This window comes from Melozone crissalis, unplaced genomic scaffold, assembly GCF_028551555.1.
Source record: "Melozone crissalis strain CALT ecotype California unplaced genomic scaffold, PUWL_Pcris_2 ptg000007l_1, whole genome shotgun sequence".
Classification (NCBI taxonomy): domain Eukaryota; kingdom Metazoa; phylum Chordata; class Aves; order Passeriformes; family Passerellidae; genus Melozone; species Melozone crissalis.
In genome coordinates this window covers 12532196-12559156 of record NW_026535785.1, presented here as the reverse complement: position 1 = coordinate 12559156, position 26961 = coordinate 12532196, and the positions used below count along the sequence as shown (strand labels likewise).

Genomic DNA, 26961 nt, shown 5'->3' with positions numbered 1-26961 from the left:
CCTTCAGAGCACGGTGGAAAGAGTTTCTCAAGTGACATTTTTTGTAGGATCAGGGTCCTTCCCCAGCTGAGTTCTGGGCCCTCTGCCTGGAGTTTGGAAGCTGATTTTGTTCAGGTGGCCCTGGTCTGCTGGTCTTCCTTTCAGGAAAGCTGGAGCAGAGTCTGTAAGCTTGGGAATAAATGGAAGATTATACATGTGTAATGATTTCTTAATGTATGATCTTTGTCTAATTTTCATCCTCAAATACACAGGAAGCTTATGGAAGGATCCATTTGCCTTGTCTTCTGAAATCAGCTGTGGGATGGTGTTGCAGCTGCAGGGCAGCAGCTGCTCAAAGCTGCCATGCTGAGGGGGTTCTGTAGAACTATTCAAGAGTTAATTGGATTTACTGGCAGCTAAAATCCATGTTCAGCAGTTCCTGAAGCACAGCTGATGTTACTGAAGTGTATTCTTGTCCTTCCCTGGGAGACGTGCACATACTGCAGGTTCTGGTACTTTTCCTTCTGGTACTCCACTGCACACCATTGGAAGTACATAAATAATCTGGAATGTTTGTATATTGTCCTGTTTGGCATTAAATTGATTTGCTGAGACTCTTTTAATTAAAAAGAAAATTGATCAAATTGTGTTTATGGTTAAAAATCTTTGTATTTTTTAATTGACAGTCTTCCCCCTTGTGGCAGAAAAGAAGCTGAAATGTAAGTAAATCTGTTTGTGAGACGTGATTTCTATTTTGTCAGAATTTACAGCTCAGGTTTTGAAATACTAAATCCAAACTTGTTTTCCTAGAACTGAATCTTTCGAAAATAATTGTAGTCCAGTGGCTGGTGACAACTTTTTTAATGTCCTTTCAAAATGGACCTTTTCCATTTTATGTTTGGAATCATCATGAGTATATCTTAAATATAAAGTGAGCAGCTGGTTAGAGAATAGTCTTACCTGGAAAATGTATTGTAAATAAATGCAGCTAGCCATTTGACATCTTGATGGATGCTAAAACTCATGATAGATCTTAAAACAGAACGTTTGACTACAACTTTACTTTGTAAAGGGTAAAAGCCATAGGAGATAAAGTGTGCCTTTGTTGGGAATCTTGGCCATGCTCTTGGCAATAGCCAGGTCAGAGGTGGCCTGTTCCATTTGTTCCTTCCTGTAGCAGTGCAGGATATGGATGAAACAAGACTAGAAAAAGAATTTGAATTTTATTTTGCTGTAAGTTAATTGCTGAAAGTTGATGGGATCCTGAAAATCATTTAAGTACACCTATTAGAAGGGGAAGATGAAAAATCTTGGGTGTCCTGTGCATAAAAGCCACTTGGAGGAATGCCATCTTTCTGCTTCCAAGGTGCATGGAAGTGAGGTGCTATGGGGTTCTGGTGGGTCCCTTTGCTCAGGCACTGCCTTGGGATACCAGATGACCTCAGCAGTGAATCTCTTGCAGGTGTCTCTGCTCTGTAGCAGGTCTAAATAGCTCTTGGCATTTGAAACTTGCTGCATTGAGTTTCCTAATCCTTTTTCAACTCTGAGCCCACCCTTTGTTTTTTGGTGCTAAATGTGACATCTTTCAAATGCTGTCCAACAGGTTCTAGGGAAGCACAAAGGGGATGCAGATGATTAGTGCTTTAAGAAGGGTATTTCCTGCTACTATAGCAGCTCTTTAAAGGAAAATAGACCAAAAACCCTTTGATTGAGCAGGCTGAGGTAGGAATACAACCCCTTAGCCCTCACATATCCATATTTGAATTATTCCATGTAAAGTATTTGACAATCTAATGTTGGGATGTGTGGCTGTTTAATGAAGTCCTACTTTCCCATAGTGCAAACCTCTGCCAGAAAAAAAACACTTGACTGTGTGCAAGAGCTGGCTTGTAAAGAATGCATTTGTGTGGTGGTAGAGAAATCTGAGGAACCATGAGTGCAGATTTGGTGAGTGCTTTGCTTGTTTAAAATACATAAAATGCTCTTGTGCGGGTATATGAAAAGACCTTTGCTGCTGTATGAAGCAATGTTTGACTCTTGAGCTTAAAGATCATTAAGCAATCAAATGCTTCTGAATAGCTGCTAGTGAAACTAATCTGCTCTCTGGGCTGCATTTTCCCAGGTCTAAAGTTCATTTGTTGTGCTAGATTTGGTGACAGCGAGATCTGAAAATAATCCTGGTTCAAATTGCTCATTTATGCTGCCTGGCAAAAATATCTGTTCTGAACTTAAAGCTACCATCTTAAAAAAAGCCAAAATCCCCAAACAAATACATCTTCCTGGTTTGTACACAACATATTATTGCACCAGCAGTGTGAAGAAATATTTTTTTAAAAAAATAACATGATGTGGTTGAGGTGAAATGTGCATTAATGGTTGCTGTTTGCATTTCCCTCCTCCTGTGACCTATTTCCAAACAGGACTGTTGCTCATTCTTAGAATAAATAGGAGACTGATTAAGGCTGGGTTGGGGTTTTGTCCCTCTTCACTAAAGTGGATCTTGAATCAAGCTGCTTTGTGGTTGCCTGGTAATCAGTAACTATGAAAAGACATTCTCGGTCAGAAAAATCAATGGCTTACCCAACAGCGGGTAGAAATCTTTCATATTGTCTTCCTTCAATGCATGTTTGCTTTTCCTTTTCAAAATTTTTCATGGCACATGGGAGGAATAACTTATAAAATAATGTATTATTTCTATAAGATTCTTTTCATCCCAAAGTGTCTTACTAACCTGATGTTATGATATCAATTTTATCCATCAATATAATGTCATAAAGCATGATTACTGACAATTTCAACTATGTCTGACCTGCAGTGTGTGCCACCTCCTGAATCACTTCTGTGCAGTGTTTAAGCCACCAACTCCATCTACAAAAGGTAGTTTGAAGGCTCTGGCTGTATAATGTTTTTTGAATGCAAGCAGTAGCACCTTCAGATAGTGGTAACTACACACAGAATCCCACTAATCTAAGGGTAGAACTGAGAAAAAGGAAATTTGTTAATTTGTTGCAAAGAAATATTGGGACAGTGTTAGTAGGGTGGAAGGCCAAGGGGGTAAGGGCAATGCTGGCTCCAAGGGAGAGGCTGCCCTGGCCTTTCCTGTCGTGCCCAGGGGCAGAGACCACACTGCCCTGCACCTGCGCTCCTACACCAAGGGCTTTGTAACTAGTCAGCGCTTCTGAGCTCTCCAGGTGAGTCACGCGTGGTCTGTCAGAAGCAGAACAAACTTCTTGGGGAGTACAGGCAAATACAGACATTGGGAATCCAGAAGCTGAGGCATTAATGTGAAAAATAAACCCAACCTTTGTAGTTACAGAGAACACTGGTCTGGTAATTTTACATTGCATGGACAGTCTGAAAAGAACTAAAAGAACAAACCAAAGCAACACCTAAATCTTTAAATTAATTACTGCACTTAATTTCTATTGAATAAAGTGATATTTCATGGTACAATTTTAGAGGAGAATTTTTAAACTAAAAGCTATAGAAAAGAATAATAAGTCATGAAATAATGCAGTTCTATAGTTTCTGTATTATGTAACTATTTTGCTAATTATTACACTTAGACATAAAAACCCGTCCACAAAAACCCAGTAGTTGTGAACTATAATTACTGTCTTTGGACATTTGTGAAAGTCTAATGTTCTGGTGCTGCTTAGTGAGGGAAAACTATAATAGGCAATTGTGATGAGCTGGTGAAACACTAAAAGGACATAAATTAGGACTGATGTTTATTTCTCAAATGTCATTATTGGAAAGTTGTTAGTTTTCATTTCTTCTTTAGTGTCTTCATCAGTGTCTCAGTTTTTACAGGCTTTTCCTACCGTGGTGCCTCATCTGGCCTGCACAGCACAGCACATCACAGCTGTCCTGTATCCCAAACTGGCTGCTGGCCTCCTGGAAATAAAATTTTATGAGCTGCATGGATTCTTTTTAAAGAACAAAGAGTATCCATTTTGGATACAGTCCTATTTGAAGCTAGCCAGTTTTTTTCCCAGTTCAGTAGTTTATCCACATTGAAAAAATTTTTTGTAATGCCAGTACAACCAACTATCATGTGCACATTCTTAAGCACCAGACAATCCTTACCTCATGGAATTAATCACTGCCCAGCTGATTTCAGTTAATAATGTGTTGTACTGAAAACAAATGTAGTGAAGATGCAGAATGAACAATTTTAATGTTACTATGTAAAAAATTCTAAGATTTTATTGCAAAGGAGAGAAATCTTTGCTGTTGGAAATTTGAGGTTACTCTTCTGCCTTACTCTAAGAATCACCACAGCCTGGTTTTGTTGAATTTAATCGGAGTTCTTCCACTGATTTCAGGATATTAAGAAAGTATTTTCCACTTTAGCCCCTCTCAGGTTTGGGGCAGTTATTATATTGGTTTGTTTGAAAATACCAGCTGCATGGAGGAGAACACACTGTTTCTCAGCATAGAGGAAAAGAAAGGGAGGTCTATGTTTTTCTTTGTATTCTCTTTTTATTTGTATTTTCTTTCTCTTTGTATACTCTTTTAAAATCCCCATTGTGATCTAAATAAACTAATCTTCAAGAAGTAAGCTACTTCCAAAAGGTCAATGAGATAATATGAAAGGCTACATCCTCAGGTAATAGAAATAAATTTTACTTTGTTGGTTTCACTGTAATAGGGCCACATTGATTTAATCAGATGAAGTTTGTCCACACACTTTTAAAATTGATTTGTAACAGGGATGAGAGGGTTTGAGTTTGTTGTGTTGTTTTGTTGTTTTTTGGTTTTTTTGGTAAATCCATGTTTCCTAGTGGATTCTTTTAGAACTTTGTGTTCTACAATTGTATTCCAATTTACGTAAGAGCATTTTCTCCTAGTAATATGCATTGTCCATTTGTTCCTTACTGATTTTTCCAAAGTATTCTTCTTTTCTTTCCAGTATAGAAGTTATACTAATGCAGGTTACTAATGCAGAGATACTGAAAGTGTAAATTGAAAACAGTTAGCTAAATAGTTTTATCATTTACTGTGAACATAAAACGATCTGTTCTTTTCTGTGTTCTTCAATCAATAGCATCTTCCATTTTGTGACAAGCTCCACCTGCAGTGTTAGGGCCCCTAATAGGGAAATGGCTTCTTTTCATTTATTTTCCTTTCTTGTGTAACTTACCAATTAATAAAAAGAGTGACTCCTCAATAAAGACCATCTAACAGTTTTCTAGGAAGCCACAGATTGGGTCCTCTGTCGTTGTTGAGAGTAATTAAATTTCTAGAAGAAAATGTTCCATTTTATTACAGGTCAGCTTCAGTATACAGAAAGATTTAAAGTTCAGGCTGATCTATAGCCCTTGGTTCAGTACAAATCACACCTGCAAGTCAGGTAAAAAGGTTAAAGCAATTAACCAGCCACAGATTGTTCAAGGAATAGTGCATTTTCTTGTTCTGAAAATAGATAGAATCTTAAGCATGAACAGGAGAGGAGATGCAGGTGGTTTTTTGTTTGTTTGTCCAAGAATTCAAACACAACTTCCTAGCCCAGGTTCTGGAGCTGCAAGTGATGGGACTTGTATTCCTAAGTCCTTCAGTTCCTTTAGAAACTCTGCATAGGCTCCTCAGTCACACACTTTTTTGCACTCTTGGTACCTTCCCCAATTATCATTTCCCAGTGCTGTGAGCTTGAGCTAAACTGTTCACTTGAGTCTTTCTTTCTTTGTTGTCCCACTAACTTTAATGAAGGCTGGAGTGCTGGAAAGCACAATCATATTTCCAAGTCAGCCAAGAGTCTTTGACAACTTTAAAACAAATAACAAGAGAGCTGAATAGCTTTCATGTCCCCAGAGAAACATGTACGACATCTATTGCTCTGCTTAGAGAAAGCAGCAAATTATTCCCCAAAGTTTGGTCAATTAATCCAAAAGCCAAAAGTGCAAACCACAATACAGCAGTGAGACTCTGTCTTCTCTTTGGCCAGACTGATGCAGTGAGATTCTCATGCATTTAGCAGCATAAACCTTAGAGTCTTCAGCAATTGATTCTAATATTGCCCTGAAAATAAGGGTGACAGCAATGTAGCAGCTCAAAACAGTGTCCTCCTACATCCTTCCTAAGCATGTCGTGTCTAGCAGGTTGGGATTGCTCTATTATTAGATATCTTTACAGGAAATAGCAAATAATTTACTCAAGTTGTTTGTCTCATTCTCTAAATTGATCAGTGGCCAAAGAGAGTGGAGTGTGTGCGGATGCACACTGGTAAATAGATGCTAAATCTCATCCAAAACAAACAAACAAACAATTTTCTAATAAATACTTCCTACTGTAGAGTTCATTTAAAATATTTCATTTCTGTCTTTCTGAATCAGAATCATGAAACTAGTGATGAAAAACAGAAATTATGGTTGTCTTGGTCACGGTTTCTGGGTATTTGAGGAACTACAAAAAGGCAGCATGGTAAAGCATGCTACCCTACCCATGCTGTCATGTTCCAGGACCTCAAAGGAGTATTTAAAAGGAGTGAATATATTAAAAGTCTACTGCTAATTTTGCAAGTACAACTTCACATATTGTGGTACTTTGTATAATGTCTACCCCACAAAAGAGTCTGCTCTATAATAATTTTCAGATTTTTCCTAAAGGTTTAAAAGAATACTTTCTGAGGTTATAAATATATTTCTGATTTGCTTTTGTCACATATTTATTTGGTCAGCAACCACTTCATGAGTCCTAACTGACTCATTTATGGGAACTACTGAAAATCTGAGTGTTGATACATTTTGCAAATAAAATTATTTAGAACTAAATAAATAATGAACACACAAACTGAAGGCAGGTTCAACCCATGGTGACTTTCTAAGAAAAATGTAAACCCCTCACATGAGAATTATACTTGAAGTTTACTGTGTTTTTCTATCTCTGCTTCTTTTTAAAATTGTGATCTTTCTCTGTCTCATAATGATTCATGACCCTGGATATTGCAGCAATTTAGACTGAAGCACACATCTGAATTGTACAAAACAGGCTCCTGTAATGCTCTTTAACTCACTTCGCAGATACATTTGTTTTAAACATCCTCTCTACAAATAATTTACACAGAAAACTAAAAATTTTGTTTTATTAGATTTTTATCAGAAAATATGTTGCATTTTAACAAAATCTCTAAAAGTATTTATGATATTGTTATCCAGTTAAATCTTGAGAAAGATTGGATTTGTGTGCTTAATACTCTGACTTCATACGCTCAATATGTTCATATCATTGTAGAGCTGTTGGATATTTTCTAAGCAAGAACTTGAAAATAATAAAGGTTGCTTGTCTGTGAAGAAAACTTTCACAGAAGCAAATACAACCCTGTGCTGTACTCAAATTTGGGCATTTCAGAAGGACCTCCAATGAAGGACTACATATCCACAGTATCTGACTTTTACAGCTACCTCATATGCATAGGAAATTTATTTTGGATTAATTTACAAGGGCAAAAAGTTAAGCCACTAAAGGCACAGGTGAGATGGTGACACTGCTCACCCAGGACAGAGCCCCGTGCTGGGTGGTGGCGTTAGCAGTGCACCGGCGCTCTCGGCAGTGCCAGCTGCTCTCCAGTAAGGGGTGGTAGCACCTGCTTGTGAGAGCCACCCTGGCTGTGCCTCGGCTGCCGGCGCTGAGAGAAACCTCAGCAGCACTAAAAAGAGCAGGGGAAGTCTGTATGGAACACGTGCAGGAGGCAGGGAGCTGGATATTCATTTCCATATATATTGGGTTTTTTTCCTTTTTTTTTTTTTTTTTTTTTTTTTTGCTAAAAAGATGTTACAGTAATTGCTGATAGTTTAAGAGTAATCTACACAACAGTGTACATAAAGCACTTGGAATGCTTTGGAGCTGCTGCCATTAAAAAGCCCTACAACGTCAGCAGTCGTGTTGAATCATGCAGGAATTTTAGATCTTACTCTGGGATAGCAAATTCTTTTTGTGGGTATACAGAAATAATGTTAAGCAATCTGTGTACTCGGAAGGTCCACAAAATTCTGATGAAGTGATAAATAGAGTCCATCTGTTCTGAAACTACTCCATTTATGATCTCAGCAGAACAATGTATTTTCCATTTCCTGCAGTTTTTAAAATGTTATTATCTAATCCAACGTCCAGTGAAGACAATTCTTTTAAACAATAATTTTACTGGAAGATCCTTCTTCTTTCCCCTAAGAAATGGTCTAAGCAGCCTGTGTGCTACTTCCATCTGAATGCTCCTCTAATTTCTGAGTGCTTTTGGACGCTAGGTCCAAAACAGGAATGGGAGGACCAAGGTATGATTAGGTACCTAGCCCAAGACTGCACGTAGCAGCGTTGTAGGGCAGGGTTCAGAGGTGCAGAGTCCAGCTCTCCTGCTGCTCAGTCCTGTGCCTCAGGTACGTAACCACTTCTCCAGCTGTATTCTTTATCTATTGTCTCACATAGCTGAAACTGGATTTAAATTCCTTCCCAAAATTCAGCCTGAAATCATCCTAATAGCTGGGCAGTCTCAGACAACATAGCCTTTCCCATTTTCCCAGCAATGTTGGAACAGGAGCTCAGAGAGTCGTGCTTGTGATGTGTGCCCTGAGCTGCTGCTCCCTCTGAGAGTCACCTGCAGCACATCCCTCGGGCCTACGGAGAGGGGAAAGCACCAGCTGGCTGGCAGGGCACAAATACAAACTGTATTTGGTTACTAAGGTATTGCTGCGGTCATGCTACATCCATGGATGACTAACACACGGCTGTGGCTGCAGGTAGCCAGGCACACACCTGCCTGCCATGGGCTGTGTGCGGTTGCCAGTGACTAACAGCTCACCAGATAAGCTTAATCCAAAAATCCATGGAAATCAGCATTTCTTTCTGCTGCCTCCAGTGAGCTTTGCATTGGACTTGAGGTGTGGTGGAGCCAGGCTCCGTCTGAGTTAGCGGCCATATGTTGGAGGCTTGATGCTCTGAGGCATCACTGCCAGCCCGGTGAGGGTCCCAGGGAACAGTCTGGGAGACCCAGTGGGGCACAGGGAGCCCGGGGCTGTGGGGTGGCACAGCCGGGTCCCCCAGTGGAGCACAGGGAGCCCGGGACTGTGGGGTGGCAGTGCCAGGTCCCTCAGTGGGGCACAGGGAGCCCAGGGCTGTGGGGTGGCAGTGCCAGGTCCTTCAGTGGGGCATAGGGAGCCCAGGGCTGTGGGGTGACACGGCCAGGTCCCTCAGTGGGGCACAGGGAGCCCGGGGCTGTGGGGTAACATGGCCAGGTCCCTCAGTGGGGCACAGGCAGCCCGGGGCTGTGGGGTAACATGGCCAGGTCCCTCAGTGGGGCACAGGGAGCCCGGGGCTGTGGGGTAACACGGCCAGGTCCCTCAGTGGGGCACAGGGAGCCCGGGACTGTGGGGTGGCACAGCCGGGTCCCTCAGTGGGGCACAGGGAGCCCGGGGCTGTGGGATGCCGGGTCTGTGGGATGCCACGGCCGCGTCTCTCATGTGCAGCCCGGCCAGGTCCCTGGTTCCCGGGTGCTGAATGCCTGTGACGAGGTGGGGAGCCCTGCCAGAACCACCACGGCAGCGGCCAGATGTAAAAAAGTGGCTGTAAACTTTTGTATTTTTCAGAGTCCCGGGCAGAATTTTGTTTCCACCGCTGCACATCGTGAACGCTGATGGGGGGACACACGGACTCCCAGGCTGCGCGGGACAGAGCGGGGCAGCGCTGAGGGGGGAGCGCTGACGATGGGGGAAGTCCCTCACGATGTGGGGAGCCCCTAACGATCGGGGGAGCCCCGGACGATGTGCGGGAGCCCCTCAGGATGTGAGGAGCCCCTGACGATGTGAGGGAGCCCCGGACGATGTGGGGCAGCCCCTCGGGCCGTGCCCCGGCGGGGCCGGCGGCGCTCCCGGAGTCGGAGGAGAGGCAGAGCAGGAGGGGCGATGCCGCCGCGGTCCCGCCCTCGCCGCGCCGGGGAGGCTCCGCGGGCCCCAGAGACACCTCGGGCGGCGGCGGCAGGAGGAGGAGGAGGAGGAGAAGGAGGAAGAGCAGAGCCCGGTCCAGCCCCAGCCCCGAGCCGCTGCCTGCTGCTCTTCGCCGGCCGCAGGTGAGAGCGCCCCGGGAGTGAGGGCTCGGGGGTCGCGGAGCGCGGCAGGAGGAGCCGAAGGCTCGATAGGTTTCCCGTGTAATGGTTATTTACTACCTCTTATGGCACCACTTGATACACTTGGGAACGGCGAACAAATGTTGAGGCCCGTAAACCTTTTCTCCAAGTTTATTTCGCTCAGAAAAGGCGGATTTAGTAAATCTGCGAGGCCTGAGTATTGGCACATGAATGGAGAAGTTGGGGGTGGTCTTCTACGCTCTAAAGCCAAAAGCTGGCTTGGTTTTAGTAGAGGGAATTTTAGATCTTTTTTGGATTGCACTTTTTAAACACAATAGGGTTTTTAACTGCTGAAGGAGGTACTTAAATACCAGTGAGAACTTGAAATATCAGGAGTTTGCGTTGTTCCTTTTTGCAGAAGTTTGGTTTGTGTCTTGTTTTACTGCTGAATAGGTGAGTTATTTCTAATCTCCATGGGATGTGTTATGGCATTTTTATAACTAGCGTTAATAGAGGGGTTAAAACACTTTAAAACATGTAGTTCAGCATTGGGTCTGTTGCTGGGATCTGATGTTTGCCAGTGGCAGGTGAAGGATATCTGGGACAGGGACATGTCATCACCAGCGACTCAGGACTACACTCAAGTCTGTAAAGCCTGAGACTTCTGTCATAAGCAGTAAGGATGTGGTCAGCACAAGTGCTGAGAACTGGGCAGAGACACTTTGAAACCCTTTTTGGACACACAAAGTAAATATGCAGTGTAGTGTTTGAATTTGGTTCAGCACAGAAATCTGTTTCTCTCCTGTCAAATGTCTTATATTTTATTTATATTGAGAGCCTGACATGCTTGGTTGTGGCCCAAGACAATGCTGTGATAAGTGCTATGCAAATACAAGGTGGGGAAAATCCGCACAAATGTACCCAAAAACTTTGGATTTGATTCTGAAGTGGTTGAGATTTATTATAGGAAATAAAGCATCTAGGCACTGCAATATGAAAATTTCTTCATAGTGGAAAATAGGCTGTAAATGTACCTGCTTCTGGTAGAAATTCATGGTGGAGAAGTTCAAAGGGTGGTGATTTTTTTTGTTTGTTTGGTGGGGAGGTGGGGGGGGTGTTGGCTTTTTTTTTTAATAGGAAAGAGTGCCCTAGGAACTTCTAAAAGGAACTCATCTCAAGGGGGAAAAAAAAGAAGAAGAAAGAAAAAAAGCAAAAACCGGAGAACTTGTTTACTTGATGTCTTTATGTCTAAAAAGGAAAATTACTATAAAGAAATTCTGTAGCTATTATATATTTTGAAGGCTAATAACAACACTTTCCAATACTATTTTAAAGCAGGATTCCAGGACAGCAAGAGAAAAACTCCAGGAGGGTTTAATGCTTGTGTCTAGGTGAAAAATAAATAAATTTTTTGTTTGTTTGTTTAGGTATCCTGATCTTTCAAATCTTAAGTCCTGATCTGGAAGGATTTTCATGATCCTCTGTAGATGGAAAAAGAATTTGTTGAGGTGTTTTTGCAAAAGTGGCCACACCTGGACAGTGTCCCCTCTCCAGAAGTGTGGAACAGACACGGAGGGGCGTGTGGAATACCTCTCTGAAAACAGTAAGCCAGTACGGATTTCTGATGGCCATTATGGCATGTTAGTTCTGCTTCCAGAAGCCATTAGTAACAGCAATTAGGGTCATTGGGGGTTCTTGGGGTTCTTGTAAAGCAGCCATTAAAGTTCTTAAATTTTTCTTAATGAAGCTAATGCCAACGCCGTTAGGAGTAAACAAGGGAGAGGCTTCATTCCCTGATGTGTGTGGGTATTCCCTAATGTGTGTCGGTATTTGTGTCCTCACGGCCGTGCTAAGTGAAAGAGCAGGTGCTGCTGCACAGCTAATTAGGTTAAGGAATAAGCCTAGGGATGATGATCACTGTTTCATGTCAAGGTGGGTGTTTGTGTAATTGCCAGTTGCTCTTAGATTAAAATCATAGAAAGAGACAGTATTCCCCATGGAATTAAAATAAAATCTCTACATTGAAATCTTAGATTTATTCTTGTGTTCCACCTTCGACTTGGGTTTAATGTTACAGAACTTAGCAAAATTACTTGTTGTAACCTATTATGGCATTTGTAAAATATAGGGTGAAATATTTCACCCAGTTATTGTTCCCGCAGTCTTACAGTCTGTGCTGAAGCTACGTTTTATCTTCCTAAGGATAAAAAGGAAAAAGGATCCAGACTACTTGGATTTGTTCCAGATTAATACAATGCACTCAGCATCTGCAAAGCTTCCGTATTGCAAGTGTCATTTGGGATTTTTCTGTATAGAAATACCCACTCTTTTTGTGTAAATCGAGGAGTGTTTTACTGCCCTGGGAGGTCGGGCTGGGGGCTGAGGTGCGCAGGGCCAGCAGAGGGATGGTGGGGATGGTGTCAGGGAGGCTCTGTGGAGCCGCTGTCCCTCGCTGCCCTCCCCTGTTCTTCGCTCTCCGCCACCAGCTGAGCCCGCGGGCAGCTCCGGACACCTGGGCACCGCCACAGCCGTACAGACCTTCCTTCACCCCGCGAGGCTCTCCGGGTGAAAGCCGGCACCTGCCTGAGCCAAAGAGCTTCTCCTTCCCTAGCAAAACCTGTCAATATTCAAATTGTGCAGCGCAGGGTCTAAAACGCCATTTGAGGAGTTAACCGGTTCTGTCAAAGGCTGAATACCTTCTATAAAGAGGGGGATAATCTGTTAAACCAGCATCTGCACAGTTTCAGGATGATTGTTTGCTGAGCTGACAGGATGTTACAGTGTGAAATAGTTTGTAAGCACTGTGCTCAGATCATCTTGTATTACAATAAGGAAGTGTAACTTCTTCCTCAGGCCGTTACAGCAGACTTCACCAACAGTCTGTCTTGTGCTTGCGAAAAAAAAAGAGTTTTATATTTTGCATTTTGAGAATAGTAAAGATATAGATCTTGGATTTCCTCCTACTCTTACAAAACCAGAACATTTTCATCCGGAAGAAAACACTGCCTTAAAAAATTAGGAGTTTTACAACCCTCTTATCTCATAATAAAAATCATTATCATTGTTACCTGCAGAGACTTGGAAATCACTTGAAGTAACTGTTGTTGTTTGTCTTTCACCTCTGGCACCATCCTATCTTCCTGAGGCTCCTCAGACAGGATCCAGGTTCTGTCTCTTGGTGCTGAGCAGCAGGGTGCTCCATATATGCAGGCAGAGGGACAAGCTCCATACATTGGATTTTTCCTTTGGAACTGTTTTTCTTCGCTTAATAATAACATATGACAGCATAAATGTGCTGTAATGATATGATATTTCCTGCACACCATGTGTAGGTTGCTGCTGCTGAACGTTACCTCTTCAGTTAATAAAATGAGGGTGTAAAAGGTGGAATGATTCTGTCTAGATTACTCATAGGTAAACAGCAGAATTTAAATAGAACCTGTGGCTGTTCCTTTTCCCGCCACAGCATTGCTTTACCTCAATACCTTGGAATTATGACATGTCAAAATGTGCCCTTCATCAGCTTTGTTTTGTGTAGTCTCTTTTCAGTAGCACTTTTATAAAAAATAAACAAACCTTCTCCTCTGTAGCAGCCAAGCTGCTGGTTTGACTTCTCCAGCACAGGGCCTGCAGTTCAGAGGCTTCAGGTCTGTTGGTGCTTTAAAGAAGGAACAAAGTCAAAGCTGGCTCTCCTGTGACAGCAGGGCTGTATGCACAGCTTTTCCTAAGAGCTTCCTTCACAGCTAATGGCCAAAATGTTCCTCTCTTAGCAGCTGTTCTGTAATCCTCTTTTCAGCATTTAAAAGTGGCTTCTGGTCTGTAATTAGAGAGAAGGAACCAACAGGGTGTGTTTAGCTTCTGTCTGTGGGCACAAAACTAAAGTGAATAAGCAATGATTCTAGTCAAACACGAAATAACTGAGATTACCGAGGCTGCGCCTGGTGTAAGTCAGAGAAAGGGGACAAGTTTCTTTGAGCAGAGCTGGCTGTTTCTGGCAGCTTCTCCCCCAAGTGCTCCTGTGTGCTGGTTCACGCCGTGTCTGGGTGTTTGCTGTGCTCAGGTTGCTGCTGGAGCCTTCTGGCCAAGGGAAGGGAAGGGAAGGAGGTGAATTTCAGGCTCATTCTCCGGTGTCCTGTGTCCCTTAAGGGCACTGCAGGGCTTTGTCCCACCTCCCGTTCTGTGGGATGCGCAGACAAGTACTGTTTGTCATGCAAGGTGTCATTCAGCACACAACAAGAGGAACGGATTTTTTTGAGGTGTTCAGCAAGAATAGCTGTACTTTTTTCTTTTAATAAAGTTGCCTTGTAAATGGCTTGTTATAAAGCCCCAAGCTTAGTCTCAGAATCAATACAAAAATGCTTTAAAGGGCTTTAATAAAGTTGTCAGGTCTTGAGACTGCATGCTTTATTTCAAGGAAAGAGACAACATAGGTAGACAAATGTAGAAATAGTTTACCTGTGACTGTTTAATTTTGGGTTTAGGTTGTTACTTTTCACTCCATGAATTTTTGTAATGACTAATAGTGATAAGTTAGCATGTCAATGAGTTGAATAACATATTGTAGTATGATGCTCTTCATTTATAATATAGCCTGGGTTTCAATATTTACTTATTTACTTAATGTCCAGTCTGGGACACTCTCTGCTTTATTTATGTAAAAATATGCATTTATTCACGAAGTTTTTGAAAGAACTAGTTGATGATCAAACCATCTAGCAGTGACTAATTACTGGAATACTGTTTTCCATCCATGTAACCAAAATGGTGAGGGAACAAGCATTCCAGTAGGATGACAGAGCACGTGGAAGGGCTGGGCAAGGAGTACAGCTCAGAAGGATCTCACAAAGGTGGATTGGGACAGACTGAGCTCACTGGGGTTTATTTAAACTCAGCTGAAATTAATGGAAGTGGTGATAAAGCCCTGATCACTTAAATGGCAGATATTCTTAGCACCTGGCTCAGGTCAACCTGAGCCCATCTGCTGCGGTGTTTCAGGCAGGACCTGCTTGCTCAAACAAGCTCAGGCTTAGTCAGGCTGTGGGGAAAAACCCAGACTGGGTCAAGTTGAGAGAGGATGAACTTTGTGCTGGAGCTTTTCTGTGTGTCTTTCTCTTTTTCCCTGTTGTTGCTACTGGGCACATAGGGGAATGAATCAAAAAAATAAGTTGCAGTAGCAGAAGAGAATTTTGGTTTCAATTTTCTCATTTGAAAGGAAGTTGGGGTGCTGCTGTCAGAACTTTCTCACTTCCTGACACTCTTTGCCTGACCTGCTGCTCCTCCTCTGCTGGCAGTTCCAGCTGTGAAGATGACAGGTATGTCAATGCCAGGGAAAGAAACATTTCTTTATTTGTGAGAAACATGTTTGTTGCAATAAACTAAGATAACAGAAAATGTGTTAAATATATGTCAGCATTACTAATACATTTTCATCAGGAACTGGGTTTTGAGGTTAATATTTATCTTCCTCTAGATTTGACGTAACTACCAGTCACTTTGTAGTGTTGTGAGCAGATTGAGTTTTGGGGCCCAGTTTTGCTGTCATATGAAGTATCCACCTTGTTAATGATTTTTCTTTTTTTTTTTTTTTTTTTTTCCTAGTAAGGTCTTATGTCTATACAGGAGGGAACAGCCTCTTTTGGGAACATTCTGGGAACTCTAAATCCCTTTCTGATCACTTTTTTTGTTACAGTGACTGATGATTGGGTTTAAAAAGTGGGGTTTTTTCCTAGAAATAGATGACTTTAACTATGAACACAGAAGTAAGCACACTGAAGGCTGTGATTTTTAGGGTGCAGCTAAGCTGGCTCAAGGAGCAGCTGTCACTAAAAGCCAGCAGCTCTGTTCACTTCCTGCCCCTGTGCTTCCACCCCACCCTGGAGTCAGCCCTGGTGCTCATCTGACCTGCTGCAGGGATGATTCATGAAGCTAAATGGACAAAATGCAGGTTTTTTTCATAGGATAAGCATTTTTGAAGTATGATTTTTTTTTTCCTCTGTAGGAACAGAACAACCAGGCAGAGGAAGTGGCCAGAACATATTGTTGAACTTCTAGAGTCAGACAGGGACAATTCCCTTCTCGTCAGTGGTGGCTGTGCTGTGTAATTGAGCTCCTGGTTATGCAAGTAGTAAGTTATACTTCTGAAACATGCTGGAAAAGTGACCTGGACTCTGTTTTGCTTGAAGGTATTGCCAGCTGAATTGTTATCCCAATTTCAGTATTTCTTAAGAGTGAGCTCTGTTCCTCTGTTTTACTTGTACAGCAGGAAATAAACATAAAAATATTTCACTGTAGTACTTTTAAAAAATCATCTTTTTTTTTTTGTCAAGTTCCTGAGGAGTATCCTGTTTTGAAAGTTGTAGTTTTTACTTATTATTTTTAGATTGTTAATTGTAACAATTACAAGCCCCCTCCTCCCTCAGGATGCTGCACTTTTAAAATAAGGCAGAAGATGCTTTGTAGTGCTACAGCAGCAATTGAGCTGATGTATATTGTGATTTGCTTGGGACTGTGCAGTGTTGTGGCACATTAGATAACACAAAATTAATGTTGGAAGGTACTCAAAGCTAGGAGATGCTCTGAGAAAGTGAGAACTTGATTTGAAAGCAGTACAAGCACCATGATTAGCTTTCAAAGAAATAGGAAACCCCAGTGTAGTGACTTGGTAAGAGCAGTTTGATGCAGTTTTTACAGTGCCACAAAAGGCAAAATTCCACACAGGCTGTTTTATTTTCCCCAGTGAGCTGATGTGTTGATCGCTTGCATGTTCAGAGCTCACTGGTGGAGCTGTAGAACACAATTCAGTGACACAGGCTGTCAGTCTGAGCAGAGCTGCATGTGGGTGTTAATTGCTTCTGGTCAGGTGCAGACCAATTATTTAATAATCTTTCTAGATAAAAGAGATCAAATTGCAATTAATGAATAGTATATTGGGAGTACAAAGGGGAAAGTTTTGCTTTTCAAAATTCTGGGCAAATTTAAGCAAGAAATAAGAGTTGCTCTTTTCTGATATTAATTCTGTATTCCATAACCTTTTGTCAAACATGTTTACACAGGGAATTTGGATGTAGTTGTAGCTAAACTGGTTTATCAGAGTAGGATGAAACACTTGTTTTACATGTTGAATTAATTTCTGTCCTGCTTTTGTCCAGGCAGCTGTACGTGGAAATAGATTCTCCTCTACTTATTTTAAACTGGATTGTCTGTGGTTAGGCTTTTCCTGGAGCTCTCTGCTGCCAATAAAAATGTATATATGTAAAGATACATAAACACCTATTGGTATTAATAAAGAAAGCTAAAGCATCAGTTCTGAAGGCCACAGAATCCAAAATATTGTGCTTGTTTTTTATCTTTCTGAATGGCAGCTCCATTGTATTCTGTGTATCAGTATCCCAGGCATCATCCTTTGGGCTTGTGCATTTACAAACAGCCATTTTTTTAAGAAGCAGTAGCCAAAAAAACCCCTGAACAACCAAACTTACTGCTTGCTGTTAAGTCTGAGGAATGTTGGTTGTACAAAGTGTGGGAGCTCTGGGAATTGGTAAGCCATGGATCAGTTGTTGCAGTTTTTACATGCTATAAAAATGTTCTCATTAGAAATGGGTTTTCACAACATGAAAAAAGTGAGATTGGGGGGAGAAGGAAGGGTTTCTTTAAGTGTGCACTGCCCTCACAGAAATGGGATGGGTTGCAGGCAGAGGAGACCTAGTGTTGTTGTATTATTATTGCATAATGATATTCTAGTGGACTTGGGGAGAGCTTTCCCTGACCCAGAGTCAGGCTTGGGTGAGTGCCCTTGATGGGAGGGGACTCTGGAGAGACCAGAAAGAAGAAGGCAGCAAATGTCTTCTGAAACCTGGTGTATTTTAAAAGCACTTCTGAAGCAGCTGCCTAACACATTGGAAATCAGGTTATCCAGAAATACTTTTAAATTGTTGTAACCTGAACTGTGCTGTCAGAGCAGAGGCCTGGCAGTGGGCAGGGGAAGTGTGCCAGTTCTGAGTGGGGAACAACTCCACCACTCTTTCCAGCCTTGTGGTTGAATTTTAATAAGTTCTCTTTTTGTATGCAGCTTAGTGATGCTATCACCCTGATTTGTGCCTTCTTTGCAAGACACCAGCCAGCTGTATTTGTGTCCACCCCATGTGCAAGTGCTTTAAGCACTTCAGGGTTCTGGGTGCTGCCTCTCTGCACTCACTCACTGAGCCTGGACCTTGGGAACAAATGACCTGGATATTAAAATCAGTTCTGACTCTGTCTTTTTGAAGGAAACAAACTTTTCTGGAGTCCCATGAGCTAGAAATACTTAACTCTTGGAGGCATGAGGTAGCTGACAGTCACAAAGACATAGAGCTAGTAGTGGGGGGAATTTTTAGAGAAGTTTTCCAGGTGATACTAGTGACTGCTGTCAGTGCAAAACAAACCATACAGCATGCTGTTTGCTGAATCTTCCCTCTTTGAAGTGTTTAGGATTTGGTCAATGCTTCCCAGGGTTCCCATATCCCTGTTCCTGTACTTGACAGCCCAGCACAGGCTTTTCTTTGCTCTGTGAGAAGGATCAAGCAGCCTTTGATTCCCGTTCCCTGTGCTGCTCTGTGACCCTCTGGCCACTCACAGACCCTCGGGTGGTCTGTTGCATGGTTACTATACAATTTGAGTTCAGACCTGAAAAACTGGTTTTTAAATGCACCACCCACCTGTTCAGCTAGGGAACAGCCAGGGGATTGTGGATGATCTTTGTTGGTGTCTTATTCAGCACAGGAGACTGAGTGCTGCTCCTGCCTCAGAGCAGTGCCATAGCCAGCCCTCCCTGTGTCCCCTGTCACCTGAAGGACTGTTAACTTTTTAAAGAGCTTTAGTAATATCTGGACAAACTTAAGATATGTGACAGCCCCAAGGAATTTGTGATTACAGAGCAGAGCTTCCTCACCTCCCCCAGCAGTGCGCACAGGCTGCCCAGATATCTTCTAACATAAATGTATGTTCTTACACCAGGGGAGCAACATGGTGATTATGGCCACACTCATTTTTAGACAATAACCTGAGAATGGCTGCACAAAATGTTGTCAGGGGGTAAATTAAAATGCCTTAGTTATTACCTGCGTATATGGTTATCCAACATAAGGTAAATGTGAGACAAATTATTCTGCTTTTCTTTAAAGGAAGCTGTGAGTTTGCATATTGGCAGTTACAATGGGAAATTTTACATGCTGTTAATCCTCATGTATTAATTGATCTGCTGATAATTAGTTTGTGTAACTAAGTAGGCAGTTTTCTCTGCCATGGTAGCCTTCAAAAAAGTCTTTGATAATTTGGGCAGATCATTTGTAGCCCACAAACTATATTGTGTACCTTTTTATTGGAAGTAAAATTTGAGTCAGAATGATCTCAAGATGTAGTTTTCTCTAGTTCTAACCTGCTTGGGGTGATTGCTTATATTGCTATAAAGTATTCATTAATTATTTTTTCCTTTCTATGTTGCTATATAGCTAACAGCATGAAACATAGGCTGCAGTGAGTTTTTAATAACATGATGGTAACCTGAGGGGTCATTGCACCTTCCTTGCCAAGCATAGCTTTTGCTTATGAATTGTTTACAAAAAGAAAAAAGGCTTTCAGAACTCTATGCTGATTTCTCACTTGTCTTATGACTTTTTATCACCTTTGACCTAAGGCAAGTTCTCCTCTGCAGTTAAATGCTAAAAGCTTTGCTTAAAGCACAATTTTGTGATTTAGGGTTCACTAAAAAAGTCTACTAACATTAATATTCTGATAAAACACTAATGCTGTGTCAGTGGGCCTAAACATTCTTATAATTGCCTTCCTGTCTTAATGGAGAAGTCAGCAAACTTTTCAAGACTTTCTTAGGACCTTGAGTTTTTTACATATATTTCCCAATAGTTTCAAGCATACTAGTTGAGACAATATATGGTGAAGATGATATTCTCTGTTTCTGGACTGTGCCACAGGGTTTGGTATTGATGCAGCTACCTTGGGTTTGTACTGTAGTTTGCTTGTGCAAGAGACTATTTTCAGGTCAGAACTAGACATACTGCCAGCTCAGAGCCAGAGTACTGACACAAAAATCTGCCTTTATTGATGAACTTCCTGGCTGTTCTTTTGTTTGACTGCTGCCAGAATGAGAATCTGCCTTTTCTTCTTTGGGATTTCTTGACCCTCAGTCTGAGTTTGTTGCTGCGTCATTGACTGAATCATCCCCGTTCCTCAGACTGACCTCCTCCTGATCCTTTCTGCAGGGTCATAAAACCAGGCCAAACTGGGAGAATCACCCAAGGGCTCAGAGCAGGAGCCAAGAGCTGCAGGGGGGAGCCCCTCTGGTACTGGTCTGGCTCTGGGGAGGTCACTCATGCACGGCCCTGTCAGCGTCCCCTGGGAGCCACAGTTTGTGCTAACGTCCACATTCGTCTCAGCCAAAGGAGGAAACGTTAAAGGAAATTGATAAAATCTAACACCACTTAGAAAAATTGATGTGTTACTTACTATATTTGCTGCTATGAATATATGTTTTTACAAAATCTTAAGCTTTGTTTATTATGGCTGATTTGAGTCCTTGCTTTATGTTCACGGTAAGGATTTGTTTCCAGCCATGATGTTGGTAAAGTGGACCTCTAGTATTCATAGTACATGTAAAATCTCTCTTATATGTAGTTTGTTTAATGTGCAGCTTTGATTTTACTTTTACTTTGTTTGTCATCCTGTCTAGGAAATCAGGATTTCATAAGTCAGTGGTGTGGGTGGAGAGTTCAGCGAGTGTAGGTTTCCATGTTCATCATATTTAGACACTAGCCAGTGTCTAAATATAAAACTTGTCTTAATGCTTTCTGAATTTGTGCTTGACGTCTGCAGATGACAGTGTATGGTATGTTTCCTAATGGGACACTTTTTTCTTGTACCCCACTGGTTTTCTTTGAACGTCACTTGAACTTCTGCACATTTCTTGCAGATCTGCTGCCTCCCCCACACACGTTTTTATGAACTCCACCTAAAGCTGGGAGCTTGTGTGAAAGATATAGAAAGCCTTTTTCTATGCTTGTCACTGAACACTTTCAGTGTTTTGTTTCAAAAGACACTTTGAGTGTCTTTTCGTAAAAATGCTGTGGAGCAATTGGTGTTTTGAGACCTAAGTTTTGACTGTTTGCTTATTAATGTCAACTTATTTTATCATCTTGGGTTTCTTTGTGCTTATATATGCTTATAGGTATATTGAGCAATTAGACACTGATGAAATTATTGGTATAGTCCAATGTGTGTGTGCCTGAACAGAGTAACTGCTAGCAGTCATTTTAAGGAGTGGATTTAAACAAAAAACAAAACCTACCAGTCACTTTCACTTACATTTTATTCCTTCTCTTCCTTGTTTTAGGTCTGTACGCTTAGGCTTAGCATGGTGATCAAGTACTAGAAGGTTGGGTGTAAACCATTGTTTTATGATTTAAATGAATGTTACAGCATTTTTATGTCAGTATGTAATACATAGAGTGCCTGGAAATGTAGATTTGCCTGTTTCATGCACAGGTAAGGTCACTGAAGGGTTACATATGATTTTCCCTACCCTGAAACACTTGGATGTTAGTTCCTGGATGAAGTGGGCTGACTCAGTGATAAATATGAATATGGCGTTTGTCATATTGTGCATTATATTGTATGTTAGTGGTTTCTGCTTCATTTGTTGAAATTGATTTATAACCAACAAAAATAAATGAAGTGTTAGTGTGTGGGGTTTGGTTTGTAAATATTTGCAGATTGTGCTACATCAGAAACACTCTAAAAATGTAAATGTTTGGCTTTTTCTTTCTCACTGTGAACTCATGGGTCTTTTGAGGCTGGTAATCAAATGCAAAAAATACTTGGTTTGGAGATTGGCCTCTAGAAGGTGTGCAAGATAAAAAAGCATATTAGAAGCTACAAATTGGTCACAAATGATTGCTGTTTTTTCTGTTTGTATGCTTAACTCACTTCTGTCTAAAAGAGTGAGCTAAACTCTTCCTTTTGGTGTATTTCTTGCCATGCAAAAATTGTAAGTTGGAAGGGAAGAGCATCTTTTTTTTTCTCTGTGTGAAATGACTGCGTTTTTAGGTAGCAGACTTGAAGTGTGTTTACTGGTGGAAGCATAAACCTGGCAGTCAAAAGATGTGAGTGGTGCTCACAGGGTGATTCTAGCAAGTCTGATTTATTTCTGGCTTTTTCATTCTGTGAAATGTTGATAGAAATAAGAGTACATGAGGCCTTATTTACTCATCCTGGAAGCTCCCAGACAAAAGTGGAAAGTGTTCTGGACATTAACAGTAATTTGGCTGCTGGAAGTTGCCCAAAGTACTGGCAGTGTGTTCTTGCTCTTACAGAAAAATAAAGTAGCAGCTCTTCTTTCTCTCCTAAGCGTATTTGTGTCTGGATCCTGCTCAGCAGCCTGTTGTGAAAGTCATCACTTCCAATAGCACCGTGCCCCAGGGACCTCCACAGGGCATTGACGGGCTCAGCACTCACTCAGAGCTGTTGACACTGCTCATCTAGAAAAATGATGCAATTACAGCTCTCCTCCCCACCCTGGGAATGCATCTTGGATCTCCTCATTCAGCTTTCAGAGGTGGGGTGAGCCAATCTGACTGCAGTGAGTCTTCCCTACTTGCATATATTTATCTGTCTCTGTTTTTTACAGTCTTGAATATTTCCTGCAGATCAGACTGTGCATAACTGAACTGTTAATGGCTTTTGTCATGTGTTAAAATAGAGAATTTCAGACCACCCTGACTACTTGCTTGGTGCCAAAGGCATTGAGAGGTCTGTTTTCTCCTGAGGAGCTGATCTCTTCTGTTCCTGGCTCTTGCCTAGCATCTCTCTGGGCTGTTCCTCATCTTGGGGCACATGTGGGAGCACACTTCCTCCCTCTGACTTGGGCTGAGGAGCACATTCCTGCTGTCACCTCGTTGTTCTGCCTCTGCTCTGCAGCCATCTGCTCTCAGCTGTGCTGGCTGAGCTGCCCTCCAAGCTGCTGTGCACCATCACTGTCCCTGTCTGCCTCTTGGGCAGAAAGGAGCAAAACCTAGGAGAGACAAATGGTTATTTTTGTGTTGATCTGTAGTCCTAGAAACAGTGACATGCACATACTGAAAGAATGGTGTGGCAGCAAGATAGGAATAAGTGGTGGGGAGGAAGAGGGAAGAGGAGGAGAAACTTGTTGAGCAAATATTACTGTAGACACCCCAGTTGTGGAGCCAGAAGCAGGATCTGTGATAATTTTATTTCTTTAAAATGAATAGCAAAACTTCCTGTTTCTGTTCATTAAACTGACCTAAACCCTGTGTGTAGGGAGGATGGTGATTTATGAGTAGGTGTGAAGCTGTTTGCAGCTGAGCACATCCCAGACACCTCCTGTTCCACACGTGGGCTCCCCTGTGGGTCAGGTGTGCTGCTCGGGCAGGTACCCAGCTGTACCTGGGCAATAAGGCAGTGTCAGCCACAGCTGCACCTCAGAAACACTGCTGGGGTTTCAGCCACGTGACAGGGATGAAAGGAACCTCGTGATTCCATCCCCTCTTCTGTCACACCATTGCTCAGAGGGGCTGATTCCATTTGCTGCTGAAAAGCTGGTGTTAAGGGATCCCCGGAGGTTCTGTGAGTGAATTTACAGCTCTGGTTGCTGTGTTGTTTCTGTAACCACCATGTCTGACAGTGGGAGCTGAAGCATGGGCATTCTGCTATCCTTAACATTATGCATTCTTATCTAATTATATATTTATTTTTGAAAATATAATGCTATTACACAATAACTTAATTATTATTTTATGTGATATTTAAAGCCCAGCATTGTGCTTCCTGCCACAGCTGAACAGACATTCTCCTCCAGGAATTATATGTTTCTGGAAGCATGAGAATAAAGTCCAGCAAATATTTAAGTGCCAGCAAAGATGTTTGCTACAATAACTTTTTATAGCCCAAAATTATCTGCATCTTATAAGCTTGGAACTATTCCTTGGAAATATTCCTAAAATGTCTTGTGAGTATTCGTTTATTTTGTTTGCACCTTTTGTGGTTGGATATTGGTATTAGGTCAGTTCCTTCAGGAGAGAAGAAAGGGGGTACCACACACTTGGAGTCTGCCAGGAGCAAATCCATAGGAGAGAGGAAAGAAATGAATTTGAGTTCTTTCCTTTAAACACATTAGCTGTCCTTCTCACACAGGGGCTAAGGGCTTCAGAAGATTTTGAGAATTTGTATTTTCACAAGATGGAAATATCGGATTACAAGGGAGGAAAATAGCTCTGGAATTTACTGTGTTTTAACTACAGGATGTGGTTATTGAAATAATGTTCTTGTGCTTTTGGCAATAGTTGACTCTCAGGCCTGCTCTTAAATTGTGCTGAACAACTTCAGTGAGAGTTAGAAGTAATTTTGAATGGCTGACACTAATTAAATGGGTGATTTGTGCTTCTACAGGAGCTCCCTGATGTACCAGGGAGGAATTGACCAGTGAACTCTCAACTCTGGCTCCTCTTCCCAGACCTGCTCCTGACGTGCTTCATACATGGGTTTTGGTTGAGCACTTTCCTTGTGTGTAGCTGCTGGCTTTTTCCTTGGGGCTCTGTGCTCAATGCAAGCTCTGTGAATCATGGCTGTCTTTAGTAAACTACCTGAGGTTGGATCTTTAGGCTATGGCTTATGGCCATTAGTAGTTTGTATTTTGTTGGGGCATAGTATTCATGAAAATTTGTTTTTTCCTTCCTCAGCATCTAAAGATAAACTTGGGATGGATGAGTTGTGTAGCTCAATTACATTTTCATTGAAAGATATTGCTTGTTCTTAGTTTTGAATGGTTACTTCCTGGATTGTAATTTCTCAGTTGTTGGCACTTAAAAAAACCCCTCACTATGCCATTTAATCTGATGGTGAATAGTTGATGTTGCATTATTATTTTGGTACATTTTCTGTCTCCTTTGGTTGATTTAAGTCTCCCTAACATTAATCAAGGACTGTATTTGTTACATACACTACTGTAGTTGTGTACTTCTCTGTATTCTAATACTCCAGACTTCAAACAAAGGAAACATCTGGAAAGTAATAGGGTTGCTACAAAGTAACTAAGTTACCTTTTTTAATACTGTAAAGTTTTGAGGGTTTTTTTCCACTTTTGACCAGTTTTAGCTTGATAAAGTTCAGAAAGTTAAAAAACCAAAAAACCCCAAACCACCAAAACATGGTAAAGCAAATCTGTGCTGCAGGTGCTGCATTGATCCAGCAGCTCAATGCCACACAAAGAACAATTTGGTAGGTGTGAAAGGCAACTGCTGCTGTAGCAGCAAGGTGCAGGGCTCATAATGTAACTGGTTAAATGTTCTTCAGTCAAAATGAAAGCGCCCCACAAGCTGTTGCTAGGGAAATAGGTGCCTGTGGTGAGTGCTGAATGCAGAGAGGCTTGTCTGTCTTGCCGATCAAAAATTGGCTCCAAGTACTTTGTGTATCACTTTACTGCCGGAAACTTGCTGCTTATCAGCAGACTGGTCTGTGCCTCTGAGGAACTTCAGTTACAAACACAGAGAACCTTTTTCTTTTTTAACTCTCTTCTCTTTACATTTTGATGTGAAGTATTTCTCCTGTGCATTATCTTTGTTTATAATGTCTGTGTAGGACAGGAATATCCCCAGGATCTGATCCTGTGGACACTTCTAGGGAGCAGCACCTTCATCCCTCTGTAACTGAAAGGAATCTTGCATATAACTGTTTATTGAGGGCTCTGGACAAAATAATGCTTTTAGACATAGATTTAAAAAATTTAAAAAAAAAAGTCAAAGTCAGTGAAACTTTGTCAGCTTGGTATAGTCATTACATTAATTCTCCAAATCACATTGTAATTCTCTAAGGTGTGTTATAAGTATGAATTACAACTAAGCACCTTCATAAGCATGGGGTGATTTTTAAAAACTGTCACAGTTTTTTTTTTTCTAAAAGCACTCTGATATTTCTGGGATGCTCTAACTATTCAGCATCCTCCCCATGTGCTGCTCTCCAGATGACACAGGTCCATTTCAAAGGAACACAAGGTATCTCTTGTGATTATCAGAGACTCATCCTTAGTGCTGGATATGTGACACAGTGAAAGTAAAGCAGCAGCTCTTTTGGGCATTCCAAATTGTACATGTAACAGGTTTAACAAAGTTTAATTTTTATCTGCTGTCACGCATGCACAGACACAGCAGATTCACATCTGCCTTTTCAGATGAATTCTCTGAGATCTCTTGTGGCTTTTCTTCTCATCTCTCTCCAAGGTTCCCAAAAGCCTTTGTCAGGGTTTTGACCTTTTACATAACAATCTTTTCCATCTTTCACCCAACTTTTGTGAATGCTGATGCATGTAGATCTTGGCTAGGTACAGCTAACTCCTGGCCAAAATCTAATGGAAATGGCCACAGCTGTCCCAGGACTTAGGTGTGGGCTGGACATTTAACCCACTGTGACAGAGTGTAGTGCCTGTTTTGAGTGCTGGTTCAAGTAGTTTGTATATTTTAGCAAAAATTAACAGAAAATGGCAGTAGATTTACTTCAATTCTTTTTGTGTAACAATACTTTGCATCCACTCTAATTTTATGCTGATTATTTGGCAGTTTCCTTTGCCTTCTGCTTTCCAGAGTGGATCCCCAGGGACAGAGCTTTGGGATGAGCAGTGAAGTTGATGCTGATACTGTCTCTTCCCAGCACAGCTATTTCACTTGAATCAGGCTCCTCAGTGCTATCTTAATTCTGATTTCCTGCTCTGGGCCTCTCTTTGGGTCACTGTTCAACATTTCTGTGTAACCATTTACTCCTCTTGGTTTGTGCCCCTGGTGAGCGTGCACTGGATTCCAACAAGGAACAGTGAGGAGCCAGGGCTCCTGCCAGAGCCTGGTACTGTGCTGAGGTGTTGAACTTCTTTGGCATTT

General features: G+C 41.7%; 1 protein-coding gene across 3 annotated transcripts in view; it reads left to right on the top strand.

Annotated features, from left to right (window-relative positions):
• The first annotated feature begins 9968 nt into the window (after positions 1-9968).
• ADCY7 (adenylate cyclase 7) overlaps positions 9969-26961 on the top strand; it is a 59104-nt gene continuing 42111 nt past the window's right edge. For 2 of the 3 annotated variants that reach the window (XM_054296256.1, XM_054296254.1), the window contains exon 1: positions 9969-10036. The gene's annotated coding sequence lies outside the window, so the exon portion shown is untranslated. The remainder of the gene's footprint in view (positions 10037-26961) is intronic. The other variant, XM_054296255.1, reaches the window with a different exon arrangement.